Raw genomic sequence first — 10,278 nt, forward strand, 5'->3', positions numbered from 1 at the left:
TCCCCTCAGCCTCCTCTGTTCCAAAGAAAACAACCCCAGCCGATCCAATCTTTCCTCGTGGCTAAAATTCTCCAGTCCCGCCAACATCCTGGTAAATCTCCTCTGCACCCTCTCCAGTGCAATCACATCCTTCCTGCGATATCCTGACATTTCCCAGTTCCTGCCTTCGCTGGTTTTCGGCTCGAGATGCGGCAATGGACACAAGATGATCCAGTTGGGATTTTCCACAAATAATTAATCCCACGGCCACATCGGTTTGACCCTCGGAGGGCACTCTGTAAATTCACCAAATTTATTAAATGCACACCTTACCCCCGCCCTGTGGTTACGCTCGAACTGTACACAACACTGGTTAGGCCACAGCTGGAGTACTGCGTGCAGTTCTGGTCACCACATTACAGGAAGGATGTGATTGCACTGGAGAGGGTGCAGAGGAGATTTACCAGGATGTTGCCGGGACTGGAAAACTTTAGCCATGAGGAAAGATTGGATAGGCTGCGGTTGTTTTCCTGGGAACAGAGGAGGCTGAGGGGAGATTTAATTGAGGTGTATAAAATTATGAGGGGCCTGGATAGAGTGGATAGGAAGGACCTATTTCCCCTTAGCAGAGGGGGTCAATAACCAGGGGGCATAGATTTAAAGTAATTGGGGGTAGGTTTAGAGGGGATTTGAGGGGAAATGTCTTCACCCAGAGGGTGGTGGGGGTCTGGAACTCACGGCCTGAAAGGGTGGTAGAGGCAGAAACCCTCACCACATTTAAAAAGTACTTGGATGTGCAATTGAAGTGTCGTAACCTACAGGGCTACGGACCGAGAGCTGGAAAGTGGGATTAGGCTGGGTAGCTCTTCGTCGGCCCGTGTGGACACGATGGGCCGAATGGCCTCCTCCCGTGCTGTAAATGTTTATGATTCTCTGATTCTCTCTCTCACTCCTTCCCACATTCTACCCGTCGTAAACTAGAGGTGATCCAAAACTCGGCTGCCCCATGTCCTAACTCACACCGAGTCCCACTCACCCATCACCCCCTGTGCTCGCTGCCCCCATGACCTAACTCGCACCGAGTCCCACTCACCCATCACCCCCTGTGCTCACTGCCCCGTGTCCTAACTCGCACCGAGTCCCACTCACCCATCACCCACTGTGCTCGCTGCCCCGTGTCCTAACTCGCACCGAGTCCCACTCACCCATCACCCCCTGTGCTGACTGACCCGTGTCCTAACTCACACCGAGTCCCGCTCACCCATCACCCCCTGTGCTCACTGCCCCGTGTCCTAACTCACACCGAGTCCCGCTCACCCATCACCCCCTGTGCTGACTGACCCGTGTCCTAACTCACACCGAGTCCCGCTCACCCATCACCCCCTGTGCTCACTGCCCCGTGTCCTAACTCGCACCCAGTCCCGCTCACCCATCACCCCCTGTGCTCATTGCCCCGTGTCCTAACTCGCACCGAGTCCCGCTCACCCATCACCCCCTGTGCTCACTGACCCATGTCCTAACTCGCACCAAGTCCCACTCACCCATCACCCCTGTGCTCACTGCCCCGTGTCCTAACTCACACCCAGTCCCGCTCACCCATCACCCCCTGTGCTCACTGACCCATGTCCTAATTCGCACCGAGTCCCACTCAGCCATCACCCCCTGTGCTCGCTGCCCCGTGTCCTAACTCGCACCGAGTCCCACTCAGCCATCACCCACTGTGCACGCTGCCCCATGTCCTAACTCGCACCAGGTCCCGCTCACCCATCACCCCCTGTGTTCGCTGCCCCGTGTCCTAACTCGCACCGAGTCCCACTCAGCCATCACCCACTGTGCACGCTGCCCCATGTCCTAACTCGCACCAGGTCCCGCTCACCCATCACTCCCTGTGCTCACTGCCCCGTGTCCTAACTCGCACCCAGTCCCGCTCACCCATCACCCCCTGTGCTCACTGCCCCGTGTCCTAACTCACACCCAGTCCCACTCACCCATCACCCACTGTGCTCACTGCCCCGTGTCCTAACTCACACCCAGTCCCACTCACCCATCACCCCCTGTGCTCACTGCCCCGTGTCCTAACTCACACCGAGTCCCACTCACCCATCACCCCCTGTGCTCACTGCCCCCGTGTTCTAACTCACACCGAGTCCCGCTCACCCATCACCCCCTGTGCTCACTGCCCCGTGTCCTAACTCACACCGAGTCCCGCTCACCCATCACCCACTGTGCTCACTGCCCCGTGTCCTAACTCGCACCCAGTCCCACTCACCCATCACTCCCTGTGCTCACTGCCCCGTGTCCTAACTCTCACCGAGACCCGCTCACCCATCACCCACTGTGCTCACTGACCTACATTGACTCCCGGTAAAGCAACCCCTCGATTTCAAAATTCTCATCCTTCTTTAAAATCTCTCCATGGCCCCTCACAACTCCCTATCTATGTAATCTCCTCCGGCCCCACAACCCTCCCTATCTCTGTAACCTCCTCCAGCCCCTACACCCCTCCCTATCTCTAACCTCCTCCAGCATCTACACCCCTCGAGATGTCTGCACTCCTCTAATTCTGCCATCTGACCATCCCTGATTATAATCGCTCCACCATCGGTGGCCGGGCCTTCTGTTGCCTGGGCCCCAAGCTCTGGAACTCCCTCCCTAAACCTCTCCACCTCTCTACCTCTCTTTCCTCCTTCAAGACGCTCCTTAAAACCGACCTCTTCACCTGCCCTAATATCTCATTTTGTGGCTCGGTGTCAAATTTTTATCCCATAATCCTCCTGTGGAGCACCTTGGGACGTTTCACTACGTTAAAGGCGCTATATAAATATACATTATTGTTGGTGTTCCCTCTGTCTCTCCTCTTCCCCGTCTCTCTCTCACTCCTTCCCCTCACTCTCCCCTTCCCTCTCTCTCACTCCTTCCCCTCACTCTCCCCTTCCCTCACTCTCACTCCTTCACCTCACTCTCCTCTTCCCTCTCTCTCATTTCTTCCCCTCACTCTCTGCTTTCCGCTCTCTCACTCCTTCCCCTCACTCTCCCCTTCCCTCTCTCTCCCTCCTTCCCCACACTCTCCCCTTCTCTCTCTCTCACTCCTTCCCCTCAATCTCCCCTTCCCTCTCTCTCATTCCTTCCCCTCACTCTCTCCTTTCCCTCACTCTCTCCTTTCCGCTCTCTCACTCCTTCTCCTCACTCTCCCCTTCCCTCTCTCTCACTCCTTCCCCTCACTCTCCCCTTCCCTGTCTCTCATTCCTTCCCCTCACTCTCTCCTTCCCTCTCTCTTGCTCCTTCCCCTCACTCTCCCCTTCCCTCTCTCTCCCTCCTTCCCCTCACTCTCCCCTTCATTCTCTCTCACTCCTTCCCCTCACTCTCCCCTGCCCTCTCTCTCATTCCTTCCCCTCACTCTCCCCTTCCCTCTCTCTCACTCCTTCCCCTCACTCTCCCCTTCCCTCTCTCTCACTCCTTCCCCTCACTCTCCCCTTCCCTCTCTCTCAATCCTTCCCCCTCACTCTTCCCTTCCCTCTCTCTCACTCCTTCCTCTCACTCTCCCCTTCCCTCACTCTCACTCCTTCCCCTCACTCTCCCCTTCCCTCTCTCTCACTCCTTCCCCTCACTCTCCCCTTCCCTCTCTCTTGCTCCTTCCTCTCACTCTCCCCTTCCCTCTCTCTCCCTCCTTCCCCTCACTCTCCCCTTCACTCTCTCTCACTCCTTCCCCTCACTCTCCCCTTCCCTCTCTCTCATTCCTTCCCCTCACTCTCCCCTTCCCTCTCTCTCACTCCTTCTCCTCACTCTCCCCTTCCCTCTCTCTCACTCCTTCCCCTCACTCTCGCCTTCCCTCTCTCTCACTCCTTCCCCTCACTCTCTCCTTCCCTCTCTCTCACTCCTTCCCCTCACTCTCCCCTTCCCTCTCTCTTCCTCTAATAGAGCCCCACCTAGTGGACAATCGATGTAATAACAACTACTGACACGCTCCCCTCTCTCTCTCCTTCCCTCACTCTCTCTCTCTCTCTCTCTCCCCTTCCCACTCTCACTCTCTCCTTCCCTCTCTCTGTCCCTTTCCCCCCTCTTTCTCCACTTCCCCACTCTCCGCTCCTCTATCTCCACTCACTCCTCAATCTCTCTCCTCCCCCTCTCTCTCTCTCTCTTCTTTCCCTTCTCACTTTCCCCTTCCCCCTCTCCAACCTGTTCCGGCTCGAGAGACAGTGAGTGACAGAGAGAAAGTGATCGAGAGACAGAGAGAGAGAGACAGTGATACAGAGACAGAGAGACAGAGCCAGAGTGTGACTGAGTTACCTTGGGATGTTTTACTACGTGAAAGACTCGATATATCGATGTTGAGAAGTGAATATTGAAGAGACGGAGGCAGGAGTCTGGGGGATGAGACACAATCTGAGCGTTTCACTGACCCCTCCTCATTCTTCAAACACACAGCACTAACTGGGGAATGAACCACAATGCAGGGCAGGTGGTTCCATAGCTCAGGGGTTAGAGCACTGGTCTCATAAACCAGGGGTTGTGGGTTCAAATCTCACTGGGGCAGACTCAAAATTCGTTCAGTATTTAAGTTAGCAAGGGCTTGAATTGTAAATATGGTCAAATACTTTATTAAGATGGAGAATGACAGAAGTAATTCAGAAATGAGGGGCCTGAAGTTCAGGAAAGGTAACTTTGATGGTATTAGACAAGAATAGACTGGCCAGTGATCCTGGATTGACAATGGCAAACATTTAAAGATCACATGGATGAACTCCAACAATTGTACATCCCTGTCTGGAGTAAAAATAAAATGGGGAAGGTGGCTCAACTGTGGCTAACAAGGGAAGGATAGTGTTAAATCCAAGAAGAGGCATATAAATTGGCCAGAAAAAGCAGCAAACCTGAGGACTGTGGGAGTATTTTGTAACACAGCAGAGGAGGACAAAGGGTTTAACCAGGAGGGGACGGAAATAGAGTATGAGAGGAAGCTTGCAGGCTTCTAAAAAAATTTGTGACGACAAACATAGATCCCTTGCAGTCAGATTCAGGTGAATTTATAATGGGGAACAAAGAAATGGCGGACCAGTTAAACAAATACTTTGGTTCTGTCTTCACGAAGGAAGACACAAATAAGTTTCCGGAAGTACGAGGGGACTGGGGGGTCCAGTGAGAAGGGGGAACTGAAGGATATCCTTATTAGGTGGGAACTTGTGTTCGGCAAATTGATGGGATTGAAGGCAGATAAATCCCCGGGGCCTGATAGCCTGCATCCCAGAGTACTTAAGGAAGTGGCCCTCAAAATAGTGGATGCATTGGTGATCATTTTCCAACAGTCTATCGACTCTGGATCAGTTCCTATGGACTGGAGGGTAACTAATGTTATGCCGCTGTTTAAAAAAGGAGGGAGAGAGAAAGCGGGTAATTATAGACCGGTTAGCCTGACATCGGTAGTGGGGAAAATGATGGAATCAATTATTAAACATGAAATAGCAGCACATTTGGAAAGCAGTGACAGGATCGGTCCAAGTCAGCATGGATTTATGAAAGGGAAATCATGCTTGACAAATCTTCTGGAATTTTTTGAGGATGTAACTAGTAGAGTGGACAAGGGAGAACCAGTGGATATGGTGTATTTGGACTTTCAAAAGGCTTTTGACAAGGTTCCACACAAGAGATTAGTGTGCAAAATTAAAGCACATGGTATTGGGGGTAATGTACTGACGTGGATAGAGAACTGGTTGGCAGACAGGAAGCAAAGAATCGGGATAAACGGGTCCTTTTCAGAATGGCAGGCAGTGACTAGTGGAGTGCCGCAGGGCTCAGTGTTGGGACCCCAGCTATTTACAATATACATTAATGATTTGGATGAGGGAATTGAGTGTAATATCTCCAAGTTTGCAGATAACACTAAACTGGGTGGCGGTGTGAGCTGTGAGGAGGACACTAAGAGGCTGCAGGGTGACTTGGACAGGTTAGGTGAGTGGACAAATGCATGCCAGATGCAGTATAATGTGAATAAATGTGAGGTTATCCACTTTGGTGGCAAAAACATGAAGGCGAATATTATCTGAATGGCGGCAGATTAGGAAAAGGGGAGGTGCAACGAGACCTGGGTGTCATGATACATCAGTCATTGAAGGTTGGCATGCAGGTACAGCAGGTGGTGAAGAAGGCAAATGGTATGTTGGCCTTCATAGCGAGAGGATTTGAGTATAGGAGCAGGGAGGTCTTACTGCAGTTGTACAGGGCCTTGGTGAGGCCTCACCTGGAATATTGTGTTCAGTTTTGGTCTCCTAGCCTGAGGAAGGACGTTCTTGCTATTGAGGGAGTGCAGCGAAGGTTCACCAGACTGATTCCCGGGATGGCCGGACTGTCATATGAGGAGAGACTGGATCGACTGGGCCTTTATTCAGTGGAGTTTAGAAGGATGAGAGGGGATCTCATAGAAACATATAAAATTCTAACAGGTCTGGACAGGTTAGATGCAGGAAGAATGTTCCCGATGTTGGGGAAGTCCAGAACCAGGGGACGTAGTCTAAGGATAAGGGGTAAGCCATTTAGGACCGAGATGAGGAGAAACTTCTTCACTCAGAGAGTTGTTAACCTGTGGAATTCTCCACCGCAGAGAGTTGTTGATTCCAGTTCATTGGATATATTCAAGAGGGAGTTAGATATGGCCCTTACGGCTGAAGGGATCAAGGGGTATGGAGAGAAAGCAGGAATGGGGTACTGAGGGAATGATCAGTCATGATCATATTGAATGGCGGTGCAGGCTCGAAGGGCTGAATGGCCTGCTCCTGCACCTATTTTCTGTGTTTCTATATTCCTATGTAAGACAGAACCAAAGTATTTGTTCAATTGGTCTGCCATTTCTTTGTTCCCCATTACAAATTCACCTGATTCTGACTGCAAGGGACCTACATTTGTCTTCACTAATTGTTTTCTCTTCACATATCTATAGAAGCTTTTGCAGTCAGTTTTTATGTTCCCTGCAAGCTTACTCTCATACTTTACTTACCCCCTCCTAATTAAACCCTTAGTCCTCCTCTGCTGAATTCTAAACAACAGACTCCCCTCACACCCTTCCCCCTCTCCTCTTCTCGTCTCTCTGACACTCTCAATCCCCTTCCAAATCTCTCTCTCCCTTCTCCATCATGTCCCGTTCTACATCATTTTACCCCCTCTGCCTTTCCCGCTATCTCACTTTCCACATCTGTCATTCATTCCCTTCTCCCCCCTTCCCCCTCCCTCACCTCACCCACTCTCCTTCCCCCTCTCTCTCTTCCCCCTCTCTCCTTTCATTCTCTCCCCACTCCTTCCTCTCTCTCCTTTCTCCTCCATCTTCCCTCTCTCTCTCCGCTCCCTCTCTCTCTTTCCCCGCCCGCTCTTTCCCCGACCCAGTCTCTCCCCACTCTCTCCCCTTCCCCTCTGCCCTTTCACTCTCCTCTCTCTTTTCCCTTTCTTTTCCCTTTCTTTTCAGATTCTCCCCTTCTCCCTCTCTCTCCCCTTCCTTTCTCTTTCACCTGACTCCCCTCTTTCTCCCCTCCACCTCTCTCTCACTCCTTCCACTCTCTCCCCTTCCCCCTCTATCTCACTCCTTCCACTCTCTCTTTTCCCTTCCCCTCTCTTTTCTGCTCCTTCCCCTGTTTTTCCCAAAGCAGTTGGCTCCATAGCTCAGGGGTTAGAGCACTGGTCTTGTAAACCAGGGGTTCTGAATTCAAATCTCACTGGGGCCGACTCAAAATCAGTTCAATATTTAAATTCAATGTCAATTAATAAGTGTTTTAAACATAAATGTTAAACAGCTCCGAGACCGACCCTGCAGCAATCGTCTCCTCTTGTCTCCAGTAATCTCTCTCTCCCTTCCCATTCTACATCTTTTTCCTGCTATATAACGTTCCCCGTCTTTCACACACTCCACTCTCCCCCGCTCACCCTCTCTCCTTCCCCCTGTCTCTCCCCTTCCCCTCTCTCCCCCCATCCTTTCACTCTCTCTCTCTCCGTCCCCCCTCTCTTTCCCCTCGCCCCTCTATCTCTCTCCACATTCCCCGCTCTCTTTCCCCTTCACATCTCTTTCCCACTCCTCCACTCTCGCTCTCCCATTCCCCTCCCACATTCACCTTCCTGCCTCTCTCTCGCTCTCCACTTCCCCTCTCTCCCCTTCTCTCTCACTTTCATTCACCCCCCACTCCTTCCCTCTCTCTCCCCTCCCCCTCATTCCCCGACCACCCTCTCTCCCCTTCCCCCTCTGCCTTTTCACTCTCCCTTTCCCTCTCCCCTCCCCTCTCTCTCCTCCCCGACCTCCTCCGTCTCTCTCTCGTTTCCCTTTCTTTTCACATTCTCCCCTTCTCCCTCTCTTTCCCGTTCCCATCTCTCCTCTCCCCTTCTCTCTCTCCCCTTCCCTTCTCTCTCTTCCTCCATGTCTCCCCTTCCCCCTCCCTCTCATTCCTTCTACCTCTCTCTCACTCCTTTCACTCTCTCTCTCCACTTCCCCCTCTCTCTACCCTTCCACTCTCTCTCTCACTCCTTCCCCCTCTTTTTCCCTTTCCCCCCTCTTTCCCCTGCCACACCGCTCCCTTCCCCCCCTCTCTCTCCCCTTCCCGCTCTCTTCCTCCCTGTCTCCATTCCCTCTCTGTCCCCATCCCTGTCTCACTCCTCCCCTCTCTTCCCCTCCCCCTCTTTCCCCAATCCCCTCTCTCTCTCCCCTTCTGCTCCCTCTCTCTCCCCTTCCCTCCCTCCCTCTCTCTCTCCCCTCCCTCTCTCTCTCCCCTTCCCCCTCTCTCTCACTCCTTCCCCCTCTCTCTCTCCCCTTCCTCCTCTGTCTCCCCTTCCCCCTCTCTCTCACTCCTTCCACTCTCTCTTTTCCCTTCCCCTCTCTTTCCTGCTCCTTCCCCTGTCTCCATAGCTCAGGGGTTAGAGCACTGGTCTGGTAAACCAGCGGTCGTTAGTTCAAATCTCACTGGGGCCTACTTGAAATTAGTTCAGTATTTAAATTCGCTGTCAATTAACAAGTGTTATAATTATAAATATTAAACAGCTCTGAGACTGACCCTGGAATAATAGGCTTCTCTCTCCCCTTCCAAATCTCTCTCTGTCTTCCCCATCATGACCCGTTCTACATCTTATTTCTGGCTTTCCGCTCTCTCCACTTCCCTCTCTAATTACATTCTCTCTCTCCTTCCTCCTCCATCTTCCCCCTCTCTAATGACATTCTCTCACTCCTTCCTCCTCGATCTTCTCTCTCCCTTTCCGCTCTCTCCACTTCCCTCTCTAATTACATTCTCTCACTCCTCCTCCATCCTCCCCCTCGAGAGATGGCGAGTGAGAGATTGAGGCAGAGTGTGACTGAGTTGCCTTGGGATGTTTTACTACGTGAAAGGCCCGATATTCGTTGGAATTCAGAAGAATGAGAGGTGATCTTATCGAAATGTTTCAGATTATGAGGGGGCTTGACAAGGTGGATGCAGAGAGGATGTTTCCACTGATGGGGGAGACTAGAACTAGGGGGCATGATCTTAGTATAAGGGGCCTCCCATTTAAAACTGAGATGAGGAGAAATTTCTTCTCTCAGAGGGTTGTAAATCTGTGGAATTCGCTGCCTCAGAGAGCTGTGGAAGCCGGGACATTGAATAAATTTAAGACAGAGATAGACAGTTCCTTAACCGATAAGGGGATAAGGGGGCGGGCAGGGAAGTGGAGCTGAGTCCATGATCGTTTCAGCCATGATCGTATTAAATGGCGGAGCAGACTCGAGGGGCCGTATGGCCTACTCCTGCTCCTATTTCTTATGTTGCCCTCTCTCTCCCCTTCCCCTCCCTCTCTTTTCCCTTCCCCCCTCTCTCTCACTACACTTCTGCTCTCTCCCCTTCCCCACTCCTTCTCACTTCTTCCCCTCTCTCTTCCCCTCGCTCTCTTTCCCACTCCTTCCCGTCTCTCTCACCCGCTTCCCCTCTCTCTTCCACCCTCTCTCCCCTGCCCCTTATTTCTCTCTCCCCTTGCAGTCTCTCTCTCCCTTCCCCTTCACGACCTGTTCTTAATCTTGTTACCCCTCTCTCACTTTCCCGCGATCTCACTTTCCCCGTCTCTCACTCATTCCCCTCTTCCCCCTTCACCCTCCCTCGCCCCACCTTCTTCCCTTCCCTCCTCTCACTCCTTCCCCCTCTCTCACTCCATCCCCCTCTCTCCCCTCCCTCTCCCCCTCTCCCCCCTTCACCTCTGCCATTTCACTCTCCCTCCCCTCTCTTTCCTCCCCTCCCTCCTCTCTCTCTTTCCTTTCTTTTCAGATTCTCCCCTTCTCCCTCTCTCTCCCCTTCCTTTCTCTCTCCCTAC

The 10,278-nt window shown here is 52.3% G+C and overlaps 2 non-coding genes across 2 annotated transcripts; both read left to right on the forward strand.

The window, feature by feature from the left end:
* Positions 1-7,612: 7,612 nt before the first annotated feature.
* trnat-ugu (transfer RNA threonine (anticodon UGU)) lies at positions 7,613-7,685 on the forward strand. The gene has a single exon. It is a non-coding gene; the product is annotated as a tRNA-Thr (tRNA).
* A 1,159-nt stretch (positions 7,686-8,844) lies between these two features.
* trnat-ggu (transfer RNA threonine (anticodon GGU)) lies at positions 8,845-8,917 on the forward strand. The gene has a single exon. It is a non-coding gene; the product is annotated as a tRNA-Thr (tRNA).
* Positions 8,918-10,278: the final 1,361 nt, after the last annotated feature.

The sequence above is a fragment of the Pristiophorus japonicus genome, unplaced genomic scaffold (genome assembly GCF_044704955.1).
Source record: "Pristiophorus japonicus isolate sPriJap1 unplaced genomic scaffold, sPriJap1.hap1 HAP1_SCAFFOLD_940, whole genome shotgun sequence".
In the NCBI taxonomy this organism is placed as follows: domain Eukaryota; kingdom Metazoa; phylum Chordata; class Chondrichthyes; family Pristiophoridae; genus Pristiophorus; species Pristiophorus japonicus.